Source organism: Euprymna scolopes, chromosome 39 (assembly GCF_053919585.1).
Source record: "Euprymna scolopes isolate OS-2025 chromosome 39, ASM5391958v1, whole genome shotgun sequence".
NCBI lineage: Eukaryota > Metazoa > Mollusca > Cephalopoda > Sepiida > Sepiolidae > Euprymna > Euprymna scolopes.
In genome coordinates this window covers 75,755,364-75,780,100 of record NC_136520.1, presented here as the reverse complement: position 1 = coordinate 75,780,100, position 24,737 = coordinate 75,755,364, and positions in this window count along the sequence as shown.

Genomic DNA, 24,737 nt, shown 5'->3' with positions numbered 1-24,737 from the left:
TTCAATCCTACCCAAAGATGGCCAGAGGCTTACTTGGCCAAAACGTGGTGAGATGACGACAACAACTACGAATGGCAGTGATTGCTGAGTGTGCTGTTAGGAGATTCGGAGTTCCTATCCGTCGCCGTTACCAACTGACGAAGGCCAGAGGAATAGTTGGCCGAAACGTCGTGAAACAACAACTAATAAAGATGAGAATAATAATCCGCAATAAAATAAATTAATAGTTCACTTCTTCTAAGAAAAATAATACTCGATCTGAAATCGAAACCAAAACGTAAAGATAGTGAGTCAAGTACGGTAACCAATCGGCCAGCTTGACACAATCTTTAAATATTGTTTTCAAACCTACTTTTTCTTAACATTTAATCCGTCATGGAAACGATTCACACATGCGTATTCGCACAACATTGATAAACAGACAAAAAATCTGATCACTCCCCCCCCAACGTTCCAATTTTTAAATGTCGCCTTCCTAGCAGCCCTTTTTCCAAGATGAAAACCGATTAAATGTTTTCCCCGTCTGAATATCCTATATAAAAAAATTCAAGTTTGTAAAAAGATTCGTTGAGTATATAGGTTGAGAAGTGTCTCCTCACACACACACACACACACACACACACATTCTCACGTTTATAGATATACTAGAAGATATACCCGGTGTTGCCTGTCATAAAATATGCATAAATATTATATTTGTATTCATACAGAAACTAAGACATATGCATTGTAAGTAAAAATGAAAAATAAAAACACTAGAGCTGAGATCGAACCCAAAACCTTAAGATAATGAGTCAAGTACGATAAACACTATGCCAACTTTACACGATCTTTAAAAAGTGTTTTCGAACCTACTTATTCTTTACACTTTTTACCACTTAGCCACCAGGTGTAGTTTAGGGATTTACATAGAGCCGAGTCGGTGTTCATTAAGTTTGTGGAGCTTGTAACGTAGTATACACTTTAATAGAGTCAGTCGCAAGGAACATAGGACAAGTAATAACTTTACTCCATTTTTGTAACAACACCATTTATTTCCTCATTCTCCCGCCACGCGTGATGTCTCGTTACAGCTGTGACGACGCCTACATCTTCAACGTACTCTTCTGCTCTGGCGCCTGTCCTCTAAAAAATCTTTTCGAACGTGCTCTCGAACGTGCACTGGAAGCTGTTCTCGAACGTGCTCCTCTGCTTGTTTTATATGTTTTTTTTTTCGTCTTTTTCTTTATTCTTTCGGTGACGTCATTTCACAGTTCTGTATACAATTTTGTTCGCTCATCCGCGCTTTGTTACAAAGCTGATTGGATTGAGAAGGATGGCAGCAAAAGAAACAAGAAAATGAAAAAGACATAAAGAAAGATAGGTGTCGAGCTGTTATGGTGGTGTGATATTATTGTCGTGGCGAACGGCTTGTTGCCCGACGGTGTCAGAAGCAGTTTAATGTGATGTCCGGGACTTTATAGAAATTGGATTTGATGGATAAGTTTAATAAAGAACGTTTAAGACTAAAAGTATCTTCATTCTCGTTTTCTATTGTGCGAACATTGTTCCGGCTTTCTGTCCGTGTGAAGCATTCAAATAAAAACACCCGATCGGACCCTCAGAGAGAGAGAGAGAGAGAGAGAGAGAGAGAGAGAGAGAAAGAGAGAGAGAAAGAGACTGTGAGAGAGAGGGAGAGATAGGTCAACAATGAGAGGACTAGAGAGAGGGGGAGAGATACGGTCAACGTCCATATTCATTCACAAAGAGATACATAACACTTTCACCAGTAATAATACTGCTTTTTCCTCTTATCATTTCTCCTTTTTTTAATATTTACTTAGATGCCAGAATAACTCTAGTGTTGGAAATAAACCCAATTATCCGTCCTCCATTGTTGATAATACAATGCGAATAATATGACGACAAGGCGGACGTCCGTGAGTCGAGAGGATATGTTATACCTTCCAGCAATAGCGCTGTGTTTAATCAGGTACAACACAATAGGAGACAGACTAATGAGATGGGTTTTACTCGTTCTTTAGTCCCTTCCAAAGTCAGTCATTGTCGCGACTATTTTAATCCAACAGCTTCGCTAGAAGCAATTTCTATGACGGACTATTTGAAGGAGCGAAGAAAGTGTTTTGGTGTTTACGTGGAACGTAGGAAAAAAAAAATAATAATAATAATAATAATAATAATAATAATAATAATAATAATAATAATAAGGACTACACCTTTTACACCTCAAATTAAAAAAGCACAACTTCAAATTAAAAAACACAACTTCAAATTAAAAAAACTAAACTTCAAATTAAAAAACATAACTTCAAATTAAAAAAAGACAACATCAAATTAAATAAACCCAAGTTCAATTTAAAAGCACGTGACAATATGTTAGAATTATTCATACTCAAACTTTGTAAGGTAATTTGCATAACATCACTTATGCAAATTACCCACTATTACTTGTAGTTGCTCGCAACAATAAAAAAAGAAAAGTTTCTAACAATTAACATTACAATAATTTAAAATATGGAAAATAACAATGGATCTCCGGTAGTTGTGCGATCAAGTAGAGGAGTCAAGAGAGGCACAGTACGTGGTCAGTACAAACGCAATCGAAATTCTCCTAAGCGTCGGATTCTGGAAGCCGCTCGAAATAGCAGGGACTGGACAACTGTCGCAGAGAACTGTGGGATAAATAGGAACACCGCGTACGCCTGGGTGAATAAACAGGCCAAGGGGCAAGACGTGGAGGATAAGCCGCGGGGTGGAAGGCGACATGGGAAAGTGAATCCGGACATGGTCAACAACATGCTTGATATAATCGGAGAAGATCCTACCATCACTCTCAAGGAGTTGGCCTTGAAGATTTCGGAGATGCATGGAATCAACCCCCCAATCAGCGTTACTACCATAAATAACCATCTCGATGGTAGACTCTTCACTGTAAAACGGGTTCACAAGCAAGCCGAGAATGTCAACACTCCGGAGAATAAGGTAAAACGTCGTATCTATGTAGAAAGGGTTATGGCCGCATTGGGAGCTGGTAAACATGTGGTGTATTTGGATGAGTCAAACGTGAACTTATTTTGTACTCGGACCGTTGGACGATCCGCGAGGGGCCAGAGAGTGGTGCTACATGTTCCAGGCTCGAAAGGTCCAAATATTCACATGGTTGCTGGTATTAGTCAACAGGGACTCATCAACTTCACCCGCAGGCGTGGCGCCTACAAGCACCCGGATGTCAACCAATGGGTTGCAGAACTACTCAATTCTGTCTTCGCAATGGGATATGATGCCGGACAGGTAGCCTTGGTAATTGACAACGCCCCGTGCCATTCCCGAGTGGAACAACTACACGACCAGGCAGCTTTTGCAGAAGTGGAGTTTATTCGCTTGCCTCCATACAGCCCGGCTCTCAACCCCATCGAAATGGCCTGGTCAGCCATCAAAGCCGTCATCAAGAGGGATCTACCGAGCGTTATACATGTGCCACAACCGGAAGATATCACAAAAGTGGAGCACCGTCTTCGTCTTGTGGAGACCGCCATCGACCGAGCCGACCAAGTGGTAACTCCTGCCATGTCTCAGGCATCCTGTAATCGGGTTCAACGCCATCACGCTAGATGTCTCAGGGAAGAGGACCTCCCTGTTGGAGAATAAATGGTTTATCTATCATGTAATAAATTTTTAATTTAATTTGAACTTGGATTTTTTTAATTTGAAGTTGTGTATTTTAATTTGAAGTTTAGTTTTTTTAATTTGAAGTTGTGTTTTTTAATTTGAAGTTGTGTTTTTTTAATTTGAACTTTAGTTTTTTTAATTTGAGGTGTAAAAGATGTAGTATGCAGATTAGATATTTCATAATGCATTCTATCTTATATATATATATATATATATATATATATATATATATATATATATATATATATATATATAGTAATTTATAAAATATATATGGCGATTAAGCTACACTGAATATTCTGCGTTTCATCCACTGTAGGATTCGTCAGGCTTATATATATATATATATAAATATATATATATATATATATATATCATTTTTTGATGGAACAATTCCAAAATTTTTCCCGGTGTCGATACAATTACCGATTACGATAGGGTTCCCGATTCCGATTCCGATTGCGAGTCTTTTAATATGTATAAATGTTTAATTAGATAGTTGTGGTTTTCTGTAAATTTTAAAATTATTACATAAGATTCCGCTAACTTCCGCGTATTTTTTTCTGAAATGTTTTCCTTGTAATTGATTAAAAATTGTACGAAAACAAAAGATTTATTTTGCTTTAAAAGATAAGCCAGATTGTATCAGTTCGTCGTTAGTGTACAACATGCTACATGCTAATTTAAAGTTTTCATAAACAGTTTAAAATAGTCGATGATTTAAAGGCAAAATGGGAAAACGATGAAAGAACAAAATAGTTAACAACGCCTTCTTCCATTGTAACGTACCAATTTCTAAATAATAATGTTACTGTTTAGAAAACAATTTTTAACATGGAGAGGACGTGGGCTTTATTAACTACTAGCAGTTCAGCCCGGCTTTGCTCGGGCCCTATGTACTGTACACAATTTTATGTGCATATATATATATATATATATTAAATATACTGAATCTAAAATCTAAAATTTCAAGTGTTTAGACCCAAAATTGACCGAGGAGTTTGGTAGAGTCTGCAAAGGTAAACTCTTTCAACTTTGACCTCTTGGCAGCCAAATTTTCTCTCAAAACCTGAATAAAAAGCTAGCTGCATGTCTGAATACATTTTATGTAAAATTTAAAATGTTTAGACCCAAAATTAAGTTAATAGTTTACTAGAGACCGCAAAGGTCAAAACTTTTTAGCTCTGACCACTTAACAGCCAAATTTTCGGCCAAAAACCGATTAAAAAGCTTGCCCTATGTCTGAATACACTTTATGTAAAATTTCAAATGTTTAGAGCAAAAATTGGTAAGTAATTTGGTACAGACCGCAGAAGTCAATGTTTTTTACTTTGACCCCAATTAAGACCCCTTAATATTTATTGTTCTGGGTTCAAATAAAATTATAAAGTTAGATCCATGCCAAGTCACCTACATCTGAAATTTCAAGTGTTTAGACCCAAAATTGAATGGAGTTTGGTAGAGTGTTCAAAGGTCAAATATTTGAACTTTGAACTCTTGACAGCCAAATTTCTGTCCGAAAACCGATTCAAAAGATCTTCTCATATCTCAATACCCCTTATGTCAAATCTTGAGTCTGTAGACTGAAAATTGATAGAGTAATTCGGTAGGGGCATGTACACACACAGACACACACAGATAATTTCACTTTTATAGAAATATAGATTAAGCGCCTTCTCTCTATGACTGAAGTGAAAATTTTATTTTAACTATAAAAATTTGGTAGGTTATTAAATTGATTTGCTTTGGTGTAAACAAAAAAAGAAAAACGAGATGAATAATAATAATAATAATAATAATAATAATAATAATAATAATAATAATAATAATAATAATAATAAATTGTAGATTAACACGCTCAGCTAAATCCCTATTCCAAAATGAAATATTACCACTGTGGATGATTACGTGTGAAGCCCTTTAAAAAAACTTGGAAAGAAATCAATCATTCTAGTATTAAGAGTGGAAACTCAGTTTCGAATATAAATTTAGCGTATGATAATTATCATTTCTTGGCCATTCTAATACTTTATGGGTCTTAACTAAATTGTTTGCCACTATATATATATATATATATATATATATATATATATATATATATATATATATATATATATATGAGGGTCCGCCACAACAACTAAGTTGTTCGGAAATCCACACAGATCATTTGTTTATAGTGGTGAAGGCTTTGTGTAGAACCAACCACACTCATTGCTATTACTGCTAATCCTTGTCGGCGCAGATAACTGCCACAAGACAAAGCACACAGTACAACGCAGGTTTTTACATAAGAGTTGCCTTCTCCTATATGCATATCTTAACTAAGACTGGGGGTGCATCGCTCTCAGTAAATTACTGCTCCTCCATATACCAACCTGGAAATTTCTACGACTCGGCGCGCGCGTATATATATATATATATATATATATATATATATATATATATATATATATATATATATATATATAACTGTGTTTAGATATCAATTAATATAAATTTTTCAAACGCCGTGTGTCTCTAAAGACAAAATACTTAATCGTTGGTAGACATTTTGGTATATGATGTATATTTCCTGCTATGTATCTATATTTATTTATTTGCTGGTTTCAATATAAATTCGTTCAGACTCCTTAACATCTTTAAACAATATGAATCGCACTCGCCAAGTCACGCTCTCGGGAAATCGTGACGTTATTTCACGAGATGTCGGCGTGTATTGTTTTCGTCAGCGGGACTTGTTTTCCTTTTTTTAACGTACCAGACGAATGTGTTTTCTTTCCTTTCTGTTTGCTTGTCTAAAGCTTTTTGCCGTCCACAATGCATCGTGATCTCAACAATCTACCCGTTTCTTTGATTAGTTTCGAGGACACAATAGTGCTAGTCTTATTGTTGTTTTTGTTTTTTTGTTTTTACGTTTCAGTCGTTTTGTGTTCTAATACGATAATTTGTCAAAACGTCTACAAAAATGGCTCTGTCTACCAGTCGCTTTCTGCGTCGGTCTGTTGCGCTTACATTTGTACGGGGAGGAACGATAAAAATTTTGCCATAGAAAAGACGACATGATTCCATTTCTGTTTGATGAAAAGCGGTTTTCTTTCTTTTGTTTTTTTTGTTTTTGTCGCAGACCATCTACAAGTTGACCAGTTGTGTACAAAACCCAAGAGCAATGGGAGATGTATATCATGTCGGAAAGTGACACAATGTTCAACGAGCGAGATCAAAGATGCGCCGCTGTGCAACTCATGCTCGATCCAAGTTATGACAGCAAGACCATTGCTAGCACCCTCAAAATGCATCGCTGGACTGCCACGAATATTAGAGACGTGCCCAGGGTGATGAAAACAAAGTTTCCGGACACGGTTATGGTCTTTGCCGTGGTTTCAAGTGAGGACCATATCATGCCACCTCACATCTTCGACGTCGGCTTAAAAGTCATCACCAACGTGCGCCTGGATGTGGCAGCAGGACTCGGTGCCGGCCCACAAGTCCAAAGAGACCCAGGCTTGGCTTCAGAAGGAGTGCTACAACTTTGTACTCTTCTTTCACGTGAACCCCTCCTCCTCCCATCTGAACCCGCTGGACTACTTTATTTGGTCATACGTTGAGAACATCACCAGTGTGACCTCCTAGAACACCAATGGAGGCTTTTTTTCGCACATTGTCCAAGAGTAGAAGACTAGTGTCATGTGCACTAGTACAGATGCAGCAACAATACTGCACGCAACTTTTTTTGTGATACAAGCAGATGTATCCAGCGTTGTTCGGTATTAAACTTCCTTAAAAAATGAAGTCAAAAACCGAAAAAACCCGAGACATATGCACGCGAGTATTGTGTTTTGTTCTAAACAGTTCCTTTCTTATTAGTAAAACAATCTAACTCGAGTTTACATCGAAACCAAAGTCTAAAGATAGTGAGTCAAGTACGATAACTATTAGGCCAGCTTGCCAAGTTTTTAAGAGTGTTTTTAAATTTACTTATTCCTAACTTAAGGAAGTTGTCATTAGAACGATTCGCGCATGCGCAGTCTTGAAACAGTTGACAAAGATATAAAAATTCGATGACCCCAACGTACTAATGTTTCAATTTCGACCCCTTAGCAGCCTTTTTCCGGATTAAAACTGATTGCAAAGTTTTTCACGTGTCTGAATACCCTATATACTAAATTTCAAGTCTGTAGATAAAAAATTCGTTGAGTATATAGGTTAAAGGTTGTCCTCACACACATATTCTCTTTTTTCATAGATATATAGATAAGATAGTGGGAGTTGCGAGGGAGTGTAACATTTTTACGCTAAACAGAATTTCACACGTGGTCGTTTTCGTCAAAAAACGTATGGTGAAATTGTGTGCTATCGCCGTGATCACCTCGTGATCACCTCGTGATGGTTGACGTTCAGCTTAACCACTAGTTGATAGAATAGAGACTTGAGATTGTATTTATAGATTTTACTTATTGGGGAAGAGACCGCGTAAATTACTTAATTAATTTTATGAACTTAGTCTTAATAATGAGCTAGTATCAGGGCAACATTCGCTTAGATTATCTACTTTATTGAACGCATCTCGGCTGAACGGCTTCCAACGAGAGACTGATACTAATCCTAACCTCTATTAGCTCCCTGACGGAGACTGGCTAGAAACTTCGTTGTCTCGCCGGAACACGTAATGTCATCTCTCGTTATCCCGTTCGACCCAGCAATTCTAGCACGCCTGTCTAGGATTAAAGTTGCAGAAATAAACAAATAAATAATAAAAAAAATCCGACTCGGTTTTTCCTTTTTTTCTTAACACAAGTAATTATTACCGTTTATCCTTCTCCCCGTCTTGACACCACCTTAAAGAGTCCATCTGCAACGGCCGGGCCACATGTGCATCTGTCTAGGTGTAACGTTCCAGGAACAAACAAAAAAATTATAAATAAATCCCACTCGGCTTTTCTTTTTTTTTTTTAACACACATCATTTATTACTATTTTTCTTTCTCCCTGCCCCAACACCAGCTTAAAGAGTCTCTCTGTAAGTGCGGGGCCACATGTCCATCTCTCCTGGCTGGTTTTTCTTTCTGCTATTCTGCTATCCGAACTCGCTGACCACAGCTGGCATATTTTCACTTCGACTTTACACGTCCGTCTCCTTTTTCTTTCCCGGCCACATGGTGTCCTTTTTCTTCAGACACAAGCCTGAGCACACTTTCCAATTTCCATACGCGTTCAAACGCTGCTCCTACTGCTAATAGAATCGATTGCCACCCACTTTTTGGCTGCTGCTGCTGATATTTTGATACGCACGCATATGTGCTCTGTTACATAGGGAGCTAACCCTCAAGCCCCGCTTTAACACACAACCTGCTGCTGGCTATATTTCTCTTGTTGCCAGTTTATCCGCGCATACACTACTGCGACCCTTGTACAAAACTCATACTAGTTCACTTAATCGCCACCTACTACCGCAATGTTCTAATATATAACAAAGGGTTTACTATCCCGTTAGAAGTTGTTCATAATCTCCTTTCCAGCAGACTTGGCAGTATCTTCCGTAAAATTGAGAAAATGTATAACAACTATAATTACTCGGCTACTACGAATAGCTAATGAAAATAGACATTAATTATACAATAATAATTATGAATGCTACAGTTGTAACGCGGGTAATTCTGAGGACGATGGTAGGGCGGGGCAACGGTAATGGGTGATTATGATTGATCGGCGACTGAGTCCTTGGGTCAGTACTGCTGCCTTTTGTTCCGTAGTTTTCATCGAGAAACAAAGAGCAAAAGGTTGTAATCCAATTAAACACCGATATCTATCGTCGATCACCGTACTTGACAGTCACCATACTTCGTCGTAACACTATATGTTGTGTCTGCAAGAGTCATTCTATTCTCGACATAGGATAGATCTATCTATCTATCTATCTATCTATATATATATATATATATATATGTATATATATATATATGATTAGTTATTTTATCTTATTTTTTTAAAAAGATCCAGCAGAGTGCTCAATAAAAAGGAAAATCCGAAAATAAGATAGTATTGACTGAAGGAATCTTGATATGGATAACTTAAACGGGTCTAATTATCGGGCTTGAAACCGACGGTACCAATGACTTGTCCCATCTAACAAATTTCTGTACACAATATACAATATATATATATATATATATATATATATATATATATATATATATATATATATTGAAAAAATGTATAACAACTATAATTACTCGGCTACTACGAATAACTAATGAGAATAGACATTATATATATATATATATATATGTATATATATAACTACTTCATTTACTCACATAAATTTAATATACGAAAGTATAGATGTATGCGGAAACTTAAAGTATTTACTTCAAAAGTGCTCAATACGTAGGTAGAGCTAGTTAGTAATTTATAACATATATATGGCGATTAAGCTACACTGATTATTCTGCGTTTCATCCACTATAGGATTCGTCAGACTTATGCGCGAATTCTGTGGTTGTTTCTTGTTTTTATATATGTTGAGGATTTTTAGTTAGTCAATCAGCTTTCTAGTATCCACCGCGCCCCTTCCTATCAGCCAATGGGCATGCATTTTATCGAACAAAGGATATGTTTTAGAACTAGGTTAGTGGTTTAAGGTAGACGTTTTCCTTTTTTTCATATATATATATATAAATATACCTATGTGTACACACATACATGCACATATATATACACACATATATATATACATATATGTGTGATCGTTTATGTATATTTATGTTTATTTAATTTATTTATTTGTTTGTTTTCTATTGTTATTGTTAGTTTTAAAGCTATTTTGTATCGCTATCCTAGAGTAAGTTTTATTTTGTGAACACAGTTGTTTGCTATTTCTCGTCTACAGTTTAATAGACTTGGGGGTTCTTTAAAGTACAGGATAGCAAATTTTTCATGGAGGCATAATTTACATGGGTCGTCTAAATGTCTGCACGTGGTAGCTTGTCTTATTATTTTCCATTCGACTACCGGCGAATGTCCGCTTTCTTTGAGTTCCCAGTATTTATTCGTTAGTGTTGTTTTTATACGGTGTTTTTTATTTTTGAATGTACTTTTGTGGTCATAGTATCGTAGACACCATGACAAAAATAAAATCAACACTAGCAGAAATAATAATAATAATAATAATAATCATAATAATAATCATAATAATAATAATAATAATAATAATAATAATAATAATGATAATAATAATAACAAATCAACCACGGACAAGAACAACCATACCATAAATAAAAATACTAATAACGAACAAGATAAATGCAACTGTAGACACCGCACACTTTGCCCAGTCCAAAATAAATGTCTAACAAAAAGCGTAGTTTATCAAGCAACAATATTTGCGAAAGAAAACCCGAATAACAAGAAATATTACGTAGGCATGACTTCCTTAGATTTCAAAACCCGATACTATGTTGATATAAAAAATATATTTTCGCGAAAATTATCTTTACTTTCATTAAATTTTTCTCGGGGTAAAATTTTTGAGTATCAAAACCTATCTCTTTACAACCCCGTCCTTTTCATAACCTATCATAATTTAATCAGTCACAGTTAATTTTCTGTAGGCTTTTTTTAACCCAGTCAACGACGGGTACTTCTGCTAGTATATATATATATATATATATATATATATATATACTAGCATGGGTGACCCTTAACATTTATTGTTTAAGTCTCTAATCAAGTTATTAAGTTAGATCCATGTCCAAGAAACCTATATCTAAAATTTCAAGTTTTTGGACCAAAAATTGTAGGAGGAGTTTGGTAGAGTTCTCAAATGTCAAAACGTTGAACTTTGACCGCTTAATCGTAAAATTTCAATTTTAAAATCTCAGTATCCTGTATATCAAATTTCGAGTCCGTAGGCTTAAAATTGACAGAGTTATTGCGTAGAGAAATGTACACATACAGACACACACACAGATACTTTCACTTTTATAGATATATACTAGCATGGGTGACCGGTGTTGCCCGAGTGTTTGGAGGTGTATGCTGAGCAAAAACAAAAAAAAACACAAAAAATGGTCAATTTTTTAAAACTTTGACTCCTATTATGAGCCCTTAACGTTTATTCTTTTGGGCTCAAATCAAATTATTAACTTAGATTCATGTCCAAGAAACCTTATATCTAAAATTTCAATTGTCGGAGGAGGTTGGTAGAATTCTCAAAGGTCAAATCATTGAATTTTGACCCCTTAACAGCCAGATTTCTGGCCGAAAACCGATCACATATATTTTACAGAATCTCAGTACCCTGTATATCAAATTTCGAGTTTGTAGACTAAAAATTGACAGAGTTATTGCGTAGGGAAATATACACAGACAGACACACAGACACGTTCACTTTTATAGATATACTAGCATTTTAGCCCGGTGTTGCCCGGGTGTTTAGAGGTGTATGCTTAGCAAAAAAAAAAAAAACTGTCAATTTTTTAACTTTGACCCGTATGATGACCCCTTAACATTTATTAGTAGCTTCCTCAGACATTTGCAGAAACTTTCTGTAAAAGTCTGAGGAAGCTATAGACGGCCAAAAAAACGGCCGGGTAGCTGAAACAATAATGTAACTTAACAGAAAGATACCGTAATAAAAAATAAAACGTATATATATATATATATATATATATATATATATATATATATATATATATATATATAGAGAGAGAGAGAGAGAGAGAGAGAGAGAGAGAGAGAGAAGTTAACGTGTCTGTGTGTGTCTCTGTCAATTTTAAGTCTACAGACTCGAAATTTGATATACAGGGTACTGAGATTTGAGAAAATCTTTGTAATCCGCTTTCGGCCAGAAATTTGGCTATTAACAGGGTCAAATGTCAACGATTTGCCATTTGAGAACGCTACCAAACTATTCCGACAATTTTGGGTATAAACAATTGAAGTTTTAGGTCAAATTAAAAAAAAAATTGACCTCTGCGGTCTCGACCAAATTACTCAGACAATTTCTGGTCGAAACATTTGAAATTTTACATAAAGGGTATTCAGAGATAGGGCAACATTTTATCGGTTTGGGTCGAAAATATTTAGTTATCAGTATATAAACGTATGTATGTATGTTTGCATATCTGCCTAAAACTTTCTACGGATTTTTACGAGATCAGTATCGTTTTGAAGTTCGACCTTTCAGACAACAAATATCGAAAAATTGGCTAAAAACATTAATATCTTCACCTTCAACTGGTCACTTTTTTACAGGGGGGGGGTCGCTTTTTTCACCGAAGTTGTGTTATTTGTGACAGCAAAGACGTCAGGAATTTTTCCCATTCTTTTTCTCCTTCGTGGAACGGGTTCGAGCCTGCCTTCGTACTACCACTTTTTTTCATACACATCCAAACACCCAGGCAACGCCAGGCTGAAATGCTAGTATATATATATATATATATATATATATATATATATATATATATATATATATATATATATATATATATATACTAGCATGGGTGCCCGGCGTTGCCTGGGTATTTGGAGGTGTATGTTGAGGAAAAAAAGCAGTCGATTTGTTCAACTTTGACCCCTTTTATTACCCCTTAAAATTTATCGTTTTGGGCTCTAATACAGTTATTAAGTTAGATCCATGTCCACGCAACCTATATCTAAAATTTCAAGTGTGTAGACCCCAAATTGTCGGAGGAGTTTGGTAGAGTTGTTAAAAATCAAATCGTTTAAATTTGACCCCTTAATCGCCAAATTTATGGTTGAAAACCGACGACAAAGATTTTCACAAATCTCAGTACCCTGAATATCAAATTTCGAGTCTGTAGACTTAAAATCGACAGAGTTATTGCGTCTGGATATATGCACACACAGACACACAGATACACACACAGAGAGACACTTTCGCTTTTATAGGTATATAAATAGATAGATATATAAATATATATTGAATAAACAGAAAACAATCAAATTCAGAAGTTTAACGTATAAACACAAACTGAAGAAAATTAAGTCACAACGGTGGAATGAGTTTGACAGCTTCTACCTTTTTATCAACATGTATTTTATATATTCTATTACAAGATTACTTTTTATCAACATGTATTTTATATATTCTATTACAAGATTACTTTTTATCAATATGTATTTTATATATTCTATTACAATATTACTTTTTTATCAACATTTATTTTATATATTCTATTACAATATTACTTTTTATCAACATTTATTTTATATATTCTATTACAATATTACTTTTTATCAATATGTATTTTATATATTCTATTACAATATTACTTTTTATCAACATTTATTTTATATATTCTATTACAATATTACTTTTTATCAACATGTATTTTATATATTCTATTACAATATTACTTTTTATCAACATGTATTTTATATATTCTATTACAATATTACTTTTTATCAACATGTATTTTATATATTCTATTACAATATTACTTTTTATCAATATGTATTTTATATATTCTATTACAATATTACTTTTTATCAACATGTATTTATATATTCTATTACAATATTACTTGTGTCAGTTGTTGTTTGATGGAAGTTGTGCATCATATGAAATACCAAGAACATTTCCTTTCTGTAGCTGTGTGGTCAACCTTAATTCAAAGGTCCACAGGGAGACTGTTGTCATATCTAATATAAATCTCACCTGTCTGTTTAAATGTAAGTATTATGTATGTATGTATGTATGTATGTATGTATGTATGTATGTATGTATGTATGCCGAAAACTTTCGACAGAGGCGACGTATTTTCACGAAATTGGAAACGTTTTGAAGGTCGACCCTTCGGACGACAAATATCGAAGAATTGCCAAAAAAAAGTAATTCCTTCATATTCAACGGGGCAGTTTTCTACAAGGAGGGGCCGCTTTTTTTGCAGATATTTTCAAAAGATTTACACTCTTTTCGATTGACAAGCCTTTATTTTGACATTCGTCACTTCCGGTTCTCCAATGCACGTTTTTTTTTTCACGTTCTTTTCCTCCTTTGCAGTACGGGTTCGAGCCTGCCTGCCTGCCTACTACCACTTCTCGAAACACCCAAGCAACGCTGGGCATGCAGAATTCAGGGCGAGGTGGCTTTGATAGAGTACAATGCTCTCAATATCAGGTTTACAGTCCGTCGATCTGAAATACGCTAAACGCGTAGATTGAATGGGCGTATCATTAGAACAGACTGACTGGACGTATCTTGCCGTTCTCTTTTGGGAATGAGACATTTGGCGTTGAGGTCATTTTGTCTGCTGATTTCAAACCAATTTCTCATAATTAAATGAGAAGAGATACGCAGAAGATTCGACCGAATGAAAAACAAATCGAGATTAAGGAATTCCTAAGAGATTTAACGTCTAACATTTCCTAACCATATCAGTCAAAGTTTTATAGTGTGACGAAGCATTGTTTTAATTTCATTATATATATATATATATATATATATATATATATATATATATATATATATATATATATATATATATATAGCTTAATTTAAAAGGAAAAGAGAAAGTTCAATTCCACAAAAGGAGACTTATCCGGATAATGTCAAGCTCAACAATAATTATTGGAGTTTATACAATAGGACAACAAGAGTATGAAATGAAGACACAAAACTATATATTGGTAGATATAGAATGGATCATTTATTGAATAATGGAATACAGGAAAACTTTGGGGGGATAGAAAGGACTCTTTATGCCAGGGCATTTCGAAGCCTAATGCTTCTCATCAGAAGAGTAGAGAAGGTGCTAGGTAGCATGGGGAAGATATTAAGGGGAATAATGAACATTACGCTAGATGCCGCATCTTCCCCATGCTACCTAGCACCTTCTCTACTCTTCTGATGAGAAGCATTAGGCTTCGAAATGCCCTGGCATAAAGAGTCGCTTCTATCCTCCAAATTTTGCTTGTATTCCATTATTAAATAAATGATCCATTCTATATCTACTAATATATAGTTTTGTATCTTCATTTCATACTCTTGGTCTCCTACTATATATATATATATATATATATATATATATATATATATATATATATATATATATATATATATATATTTGTGTGTATTTATATTCTCTACTCTATGATAAAAGGTTATGTATATGCCAATGTATATATGTGTGTTTATGTGTGTCCTTATTGCATGTATTCACAAGAAATATCATAATTTAATTTTTAATAATCACAGATTGACGATCTGCTTGTCCTAAATTCGAATCCAATTCGCCCACAAAAGTCACTTTCTCTTAGGCAATCGGCAATGTTCAGTCAGTCTCACCGAAAATACTCAATGTTTTTCTACAATAAATTCCAACGACAAAAATATCGTGGTAGCCAATGCCAATAATTGAATCCTTGGATTCATATAATACGATGATGATTGGAGATGATTTTGGTATGAGGTACTAACTTACTGCTGCAATTCTATGATTTTCTATGTATATCTATTTTATTATATACATGAATAAAATATAGGGTCATGATTTTAGGGAATTTGTACACCAATATATATATATATATATATATATATATATAGATAGATAGATAGATAGATAGATAGATAGATAGATAGTAAGCTATGAAAATATATATGGGAATCAAGCTACGCAGAATATTCTGACGAATACGCCTGACGACTTCTCACGAAAATGAAACAATATTCTGTGTAGCTTAATTGCAATATATATTTTCATAAATTACTACCTAGTTCTACGTGTGTATCGAGCACTGTAAATACTGAAAATTATCGCATAAAATTATAACTTTGTATATTAATTTATGTGATTAATAAAATAGTTATATATATATATATATATATATATATATATATATATATATATATATATATATTCAGACAGACAGTGGTAAAAACGGCAGAAAGCTTCTTTTTTTACATGGGAAATCTTATCAAGGCCCGGAAGCCACTCGGGGATAAGGATTATTGTGTGTACAATAATCAATGGGATAATATCGTAGTAATAGTTGGTATTGGAGATTTGATACAGCGTCTTACTTAAGGGGGCGATAAATCATAAATTTGTTTATGTTGGACTTGAAGACATCCAAGTTGTAGTCAGGTGGGAAACAGACAGACGGAAGAGAATTCCACAGGCGTGCACTTCTCAGAAAGACGCTTTTTTCACGGAATCTACGTTTTGATTTAGACACAGATAAACAGTGGGGGAAATTACTGACATTGCTTTTAGCTAGATGGGTGCTTATCCTGAAAGATTGGCGAGGGTGGACCAGGGATTGGAGCTCGGACGAGCACTTGCCATGGAAATAACGATAAAACAAAGACAGGCTCGCAACATCTCTTCTGTGAGAGAGAGGTTGCATGGAAGAGAAAAGGGCATCCCCCACTTCGCCACGAAGTTTATTTTGTACTTTTTCATGGCAGGATAGGCTGTTTTTAGAAGCTCCAGCCCAGATGTGGCAGCAGTATTCCATCTTTGGACGTACTTGGCTTTTGTACAGATAGAGAATCGCATCAGTAGTGAGATATCTTAAGGAGCGGTAGAAGGATCCCACTATTTTCCCAGCGGCCCGGGCAACAGATTTGATATACGTGTTCCATTGCAGATCACGAGTAAAGGTCAAACCCAGGAGCTTGTCAAAACATGAAGCCTCCCAAAAACGAGAGTCATCCATTTCAATTGATGTTAGATGAAGAACAGAGCGTTGATGATGTAAAGATAGGAGCTTGGTTTTAGATGCATTAAATGTAACCAGCCACCTCTTCCCCCACTGTACCACGCGCTCAAGATCAAAGGAGAGGGAATCAGAGAGAGCTTTGTCATTTACGGCCTTTGATGTGTTGCTATAGATGGTCGTGTCATCAGCATAGATGTCAACGAATGATTTAAGTATGTGTTTTGAGAGATCATTGATGTAGATCAGGAAGAAAGTTGGGCCCAGGATGGACGCCTGGGAGACTCCAGCATTAATACTGTGAGCCTCTGATGTCTGCCCATCAACCACTACTCTTATGAGCCTATCAGAGAGAAATGATTAAATTATTGAGAAAACATTTCCAGTTATACCGTAGCTGGAAATTTTGTGAAGTAGGCCCTTATGTCATACCTTATCGAAGTCCTTTGATATGTCAAGAGCAATTGCCCCAGAAAGGTAGCCTTTGTCGAGAGATTCACTACTCTTATGGGATATAACTGTTAGCACATCAGCTGTAGATCTTGCAGAAGGGAAACCATATTGCATGTCACTAAGGAGGAAATTTCTGCTGAGGTGGTTGACTACTTCTTTATTTAATATGGATTCAAGTAACTTACTCATGACACACAAGAGACTTATAGATCTGTACTGACAGGGAGATGACTTATCACCTGAGTTCTTAAATACAGGCCATCCTAACGAGGTTTTCCAGGGTGTTGGAAAGCACTTCTCCTTAAGGCAACGCTTAAACAGTTTTGTAAGTATGAGGGCAATTCTAATCGAAGCTTTTTCAACACGATAATTTGAATGCCGTCTGGGCCAGTTGTGTACTGGAATCAAGATTCTTGATTAGTTTGGCGACCTCACACACAGATATTTGTATGTTGGATAACGTGTTAATTTTTAGTATTACCTTTTTGTATATACAACGAAGGTATGGCTGTAAGGTCCAAGCATTTTTCCGATGTGTCCGTGGTTTTTACTTTTCGTATAGTCATCTGCGGACAAATTCAAACATTATGTCGTCTGAAAATTTCCGCAAGAACAGCCTTTCCTCAGACGTATTGAATAAAAAACTCTTTAACAATGAACAGTATGGAATCAATTTTCTTTACATGGAAAAACATAGGAAATATTTTACCTACATCTCATACTTCCAACGTTTTTTTTTTTTTAGATTTAAAAACCTTTGGAAGGATGAGATGTAGGTTAACTATTTTCACATGTCTTTCCATATAAGGAAAATGAATTTCATACTGTTCATTGTTGAAGCTTTTTATTCAATAGGTCTGACATCTGACGATAGGCTGTTCTTGTGGAAATTTTCAGACGACATAATGTTTTAATTTGTCCGAATAGTCTTGAAACAATTGTAACTAACGATGAAAACACAATCTAGAAAAAGCGGTTTATCCTTCGTAAGGACGTAATGTTCCTTAACAAATTAGGTTTTTCCGAAATCGTGTCTGGGGAGTCAGCTAATTTCAGTTAATGTTTGTAGATGCGATATCTACCGCCTGCATACCAGCAGTAACTATCTTAGTTGTATAGGACGCGTTGCTTGTCACATCGTAGAATGTAGAACTGGATAAAAATATAAGAATTTAAAAATCGATGCATCGCCAATAGATTGCGCCGTGGCCCATACGGTAAGGTCGTCAGTATTGCACACTTTATGAGTACATCGAAACCCACTTTGGATCTGGTGTTGTCCGATGTCGATGCAATTGCTCGATTCTATCTAATTCTGGGTTCTAGCTTTATCGTGAAAGGTGTATATGAACGGATATATATATATATGTGTGTGTGTGTGTGTGTGTGTTTGTTTTGATCTTACTACTATATATTAGGTTCAAAATAAGAATCAATAGAGAATTGACCCTATAATAAATACGTAATCTGCATGAATTAAAATATCATATTTAAGCGTAGCTTACTACCGGCCAACGTCGAGCGGCCTCCTAGGATAATATATTATATGGAACTGCAAATGACGAATAAAAGTATTTTAACAGACTTGCAAGTGCTTCATGCAAAGATGAAGCGAAGCAGAAACAATGTGTCAACAATACGAAGATGATGAAGATGTCAGCTTCTTTTCACTGATTGAACGATGAAAAATTTGCAGATGCTTTTGTTTTTACTTTTTTAAAAAATGATGTGCGGATTTTTAAATGGAAATATCAAAAGATGAAAATGAATGAATTAAATTAATTGGTTTTCAAAAGAAATGTAATATACATTATATAAATGTCTTCATATAATTCTATTGCTCGGTTGCTAAGTATCTTTCAGTATATATATATATATATATATATATATATATATATATATATATATATATATATATACGTCGGGGAATTTAGAGGAGAATTATCGGGATAATGCACTTTAGTTCTTCCATTCCCTATATATATATATATATATATATATATATATATATATATATATATATATATATATATATATATATATATATATGGCGAAATGAATCAAAATTAAATACGTTAAATATACTAAAACATCAAAGTAGAATTTTATGAATAAAATTCAATATAAAAGCACAATAACATTTACAGAAGGTTTGAAACACATAGGTACTGCCGGTTTCAAATCCCGTAAAGGAACCAGCATAACAACCAGTATAGGACCCAGTTTGTGTTTTTAATTATTCTGTAATTTCAACTAACAATTTCATTTAAAAAAGATATATCAAAATTCGAATTTAACTTGAAGTATTACGGTATCTCTTCAATGCACATTTACCTATAAGTATGGCAAACCACTTATAATTCAATGGCTGTAAGTTTATTTTTGTTTTTTGTTTTTCAAAAATAAACAATTATAAACAGAAGGACTCAGAGAAATCTATCTATATTTTGTTTTCATTTTAATATACTTTCATAGAAATGTTTCTGTTATGTCACAAAAAACTATTTTCTTTACATCACAAGTGTCACGCTCATACATTAGTTCCATAGGTAATCTAACATACTGACCCAACGGGTCACGGGTAGTCTAATATAAAATAAAACTGTATATGTGTGTCTACCCTGATGAAGACTTTGTGTGTAAACAAGTACATACATATTTATATTTTGAATTTGGCTTAAATTTGTTTAATGAACTTACATTTTCAATTTGCATACAAACAATATAACATATGTTCATCATATATATATTTATGTATTGAAAATAATTACGTATATAAATGGATACGTTTTGAAGGCTTAATATATATATATATGCATATATATATATATATATATACATATATTGAAAATAATTACGTATATAAATGGATACGTTTTGAAGGCTTAATATATATATATATGCATATATATATACATATATATATACATATATTGAAAATAAGTACGTATATAAATGGATACATTTTGAAGGCTAAATAAATATATAAATGGATATATATATAGAGAGAGAGAGACAGACAGACAGACAGACAGAGAATAAATGACAAAATTCTTGACAGTATCTGTTTCGTAGCGCAAAATCAATCACTTATTATTATATCAATCAATGAATCTATTATGATTATGATTTTGCGCTACGGAACAGATACAGTCAAGAATTGTAAAAGTCAACTTAATTAAAGGAATAAACTATAAGATGTTCTACATCATAAATTTTGGAATATTTTTGTCATTTATTTTCTATATTGTTCTGTAATTACATTGAGCTTCTTAAATAAGAATTCGTATATATATTATAAGAAATATATATATAACAATTAAGCTACACAGAATGTTCCGCGTGTCATCCTCGTGAAAATTAGACAAGCTTGTTATAACTTACTACCTCGCTCTACCTATGTATTGAGAACTGTTAGAGTAATTACTGAAAAATAACGCATTAAATTATTAATTTATGTGATTAAATGAAGTAGTAATGTATGTAGATACTATATGGAGATAATATTAAACAGAAAATATGTAGATAATATTAAACAGAAAATGTAGGTAATGTTTAAACATAAAAAGATTTTAATGTGCATAATATTTTTAGATATGTATGTGCGGCATACAAGCGAATACATTTATATAAAAATACACGTGTGTGTGTGCGCACACAAACGTGGGATGAAAATAATAAAGTATGCAAAGAACACAAATAAATTAATATTAATAAGAACTAAATAAAAAAATAATATAAACTTATGGATGTACGAAATATTGTTTGGACGTTATTTATTTTAAAGCTTTAAAAAATAATAAATAGATAAAAAAAAAATAAATAAATAAATAAATTGTGAGCTAAAAATAAAATATAACAAAGTACCAACGCGCGGTCGTCATTCCCGGAAGAAAAGGTTTTAAAAAAGAGGCTGAAGAAAGTCCAATATTTCTCGACCATAATGTGGTCCCCCCGATATTGGATTTGAAACTGTCGCTGCTGATGTATTTCTCGCATTCTCTAAAGTTGTTAACACACACATACACACTCACACACACACACACACACACACACACACACACACACATATATATATATATATATATATATATATATATATATATATATATATATATTTTTATCATTACATTTTCACCCCAAACAAGGCAAATTGCCACTTTGGTGTAGGGGGCTACTATCAGGGGCAACAACTACTGGGGTACTATGTAGGGATTTGGGCAGCAAGATGTCGGTTCACGTTACATTTGAACGTCTTCACGTCAGTACTGTTGGAGATGCAGGGACCTGGAATGGAATTCCAGAGTCTGGCGGTTCTGGGGAAGAAACTTTCGGGTTATTTAATGCCGAATCCAAAGATTTTGAAGAAAATTTTTTTTAATAGAATATATTTGTTGTTTTCAAGTCGGTTTCTATTCAACCCATAGTTGGGACCCTAACAGGTACTACCACTCCGGGTCAGATTGGACCTGGGAGCAATGGTAATTAAAGGGTGGCTCCACACTCCCCAAAGCCCACAAGCTGGGGACTCACCACTGGATATAGTTTAAGGTTATATCCAGGACCCCCATTGAGGGACTTTTACCCTCTGCAGGGGGGCAGTCGGCGTATTCTAATGTCTCACCGACAGGGCCCACATACATATATATATATATATATATATATATGTGTGTGTGTGTGTGTGTGTGTGTGTGTGTGTGTGTGTGTGTGTGGTAGTGTTGGGATGGTTAATCGGATTCGGGAATCGAAAAAATTGGAACTTTTTGAGGTATAAGAAGTGATATCGGTACGGGGTAAATTTGTGCATATTTTCCGATGCCAAAACGATTCTTTTAATTTTTTTTAATTGATTGTGTTTAAAACAAATCCTTCAACTGCTGGTAGTAATAATAAAAAAAATAATATTTATTGATTTTTAAATTAACCGAAACGTTAAAACTATAGATCACACTCCCTCCCACAAGTGCGTTTTTACGTTTAAGAAAATATCTGCACATTTAACGCCGTTTTTACGGTAATCGGGAAAAATAGCAACTTTATAGAGAAATGTTGAGAGATTTATGAAGAATCGGAATCGGTAATTGTATTTTTTTTTTACATAGGCATTACCACTTATCAAGGCCAAGAGGCCACTCGAGGATAAGGGTTAAAGAGTGTACAGTAGAAATTGGACAATATAGTAACCGTTAGTAATAGAGATTCGGTAAATTTGTTAACTTATATGGAACGGCTCATCAAGAACTTGTTTACGTTAGACTTGAAGACAACCATATTGTAGTCAGCTGGAAAGCAGGAAAACGGAAGACAATTCCATAGGCGTGCAGTTCTAAGAAAGAAGCTTTGCTCATGGAATCTACGCTTAGGTTTAGCCACAGATAAAGAGTGGGGGAAACTAATGATAGTGTTTTCTGCTAGACGGGTGTTTCTTGTTTAATTGTATATGCTAGTCTATCTATCTTCTATACTCCGATAAATTTGGTTTTCTTTTGTGTGGATCGATATTCATATTAAAACCCCTCTTTTCTAGTTATTTAAAAAGAAAATACAATGTTCTTATATATAGGTTGTGGAATTGCATTCACTAGCAAACGATCTAGCTAATTTGCATATTTTTTTAATCATTCATTTTAATTAATTCCCTATTAGTTGCTTCGGTTTTTTAATGGAATAATCATCTTTAGTTAACTATAACATGCAATTATATTCATGCAGATATTCTACATGATTTATACTTGCATAATATTTGCGAAAAAAGTTTATAGTACGAGGGGCGTGCAATAAGTAATGCCATGACCCACTTCATATAGAAGTAGAGCAACGAAACTTGGCACAGTTATAAGTTTTTCTCTACATAGGAACCAAACAGAGTTATGCATTTCTTCCATCGTTTGATGCAGCTCTGGAGACCGTTTTTGTAGAACACCCCAGGTTGGTCCTTCAACCACGACGTGACTTCAGAAATCAAGGCTGAATCATCTGGGAAACGCTTTCCTTTCAAAAACAACTTCATGGCTGGGAAGAGGTGAAATTCAGAGGGTACAAGGTCAGGAGAGTAGGGGGGATAGGGTATGATTTCATAACCACACGCCCGTGCTTCTGATCGGGCGACATGCGAGTTGTGGACCGGAGCTTTGTCCTGCAGAATGAGGGTACCTTTGCTGATCTTGCCCGCCTCTTGATTTTGATATTTCCCTTAATTTCCTCAAAAGTGAAGCATAATAGGCTCCCGTAATTGTGGTACCCTTTGCCAGGAAATCTGTCATCACAACTCCGTCCTGGTCCCAGAAGACTGTGAGCATGACCTTGCCAGCGGAGGGCTGCACCCTTCCCTTCTTTGGAGGCGGTGAGTTCAAATGTTTCCACTGCATTGACTGGGCTTTGGTCTCTGCATCATAGTGATGGACCCAGGTTTCATCCTGTATAATCAGTGTTTTGAAAACCTTAACTCATCTTCTTGGCACATCTCCAAATTCATCCTCGAGCACTCGACGCGTTCTCGCTTCTGGAATGGTGTGAGCAACCTGGGAATCCATCTGGCAGACACCTTATGCATATGCAATGGTCATGAATGATAGTTTCCACAGACCCTGTATTAATCTTGACATATTGGGCCACTTGGCGAATAGTAATGCGCCGATCTTCCAAAATGGCAGCCTCAACTTGACGGACAGATGCCTCCTCAATGGCAGAAGGGAGGTGACCAGGCCTGGGAGCTGTTTCAACAGACTTCCGGTCACGTTTGAATTCACGATGCCAGCGTTTTACAAGTTCATATGATGGGGTATTATCACCATAAGTTTCTTTCATTTCATCAAAAGTCTCTTTTGGTATGCATCCTTTAAATACAAAAACCGAATCACTGCTCGACATTCAACAGGCTCCATTTCACACCTGACTCAGTTCAAACACCTGTAAAACAGAAACCACAATTCGTTC